Source organism: Arachis stenosperma, chromosome 4 (genome assembly GCF_014773155.1).
Source record: "Arachis stenosperma cultivar V10309 chromosome 4, arast.V10309.gnm1.PFL2, whole genome shotgun sequence".
NCBI lineage: Eukaryota > Viridiplantae > Streptophyta > Magnoliopsida > Fabales > Fabaceae > Arachis > Arachis stenosperma.
The window spans coordinates 120,508,767-120,509,507 of record NC_080380.1 but is presented as its reverse complement, the minus strand read 5'-3'; the positions used below and the strand labels follow the sequence as shown (position 1 = coordinate 120,509,507).

Sequence of the window (741 nt, the reverse complement as noted above, 5' to 3'; positions counted from 1 at the left end):
CACATGGCAGCCGAAAACAACAACAATACCAACAATGCAAGGAAGGTGCTGGGTGACTTCACTGCACCTACTCCTGATTTCTATGGGAGAAGCATCTCTATCCCTGCCATTGGAGCAAACAACTTTGAGCTTAAGCCTCAATTAGTTTCTCTAATGCAACAGAATTGCAAGTTCCATGGACTTCCAATGGAAGATCCTCATCAGTTCTTAGCTGAATTCTTGCAAATCTGTGACACAGTCAAGACTAATGGGGTTAACCCTGAGGTCTACAGACTGATGCTATTCCCTTTTGCTGTAAGAGACAGAGCTAGAATATGGTTGGATTCTCAACCTAAAGAAAGCCTGGACTCTTGGGAAAAGCTAGTCAATGCCTTCTTGGCAAAGTTCTTTCCACCACAAAGATGGAGTAAGCTTAGAGTGGAAGTCCAAACCTTCAGACAGAAGGATGGAGAATCCCTCTATGAAGCTTGGGAAAGATACAAACAATTAATCAGAAGATGTCCCTCAGACATGCTTTCTGAATGGAGCATCATAGGTATTTTCTATGATGGTCTCTCTGAACTATCCAAGATGTCTTTGGATAGCTCTGCTGGAGGATCTCTTCATCTGAAGAAGACGCCTGCAGAAGCTCAAGAATTGATTGAAATGGTTGCAAATAACCAATTCATGTACACTTCTGAAAGGAATCCTGTGAATCATGGGACTAGTCAGAAGAAAGGAGTTCTTGAGATTGACACTCTG

The 741-nt window shown here is 42.5% G+C and overlaps 1 non-coding gene across 1 annotated transcript; it reads right to left on the bottom strand.

Moving 5' to 3' along the window:
• Nucleotides 1–408: 408 nt before the first annotated feature.
• Nucleotides 409–516, bottom strand: LOC130978179 (small nucleolar RNA R71). Its single transcript, XR_009085836.1, has one exon. It is a non-coding gene; the product is annotated as a small nucleolar RNA R71 (small nucleolar RNA).
• Nucleotides 517–741: the final 225 nt, after the last annotated feature.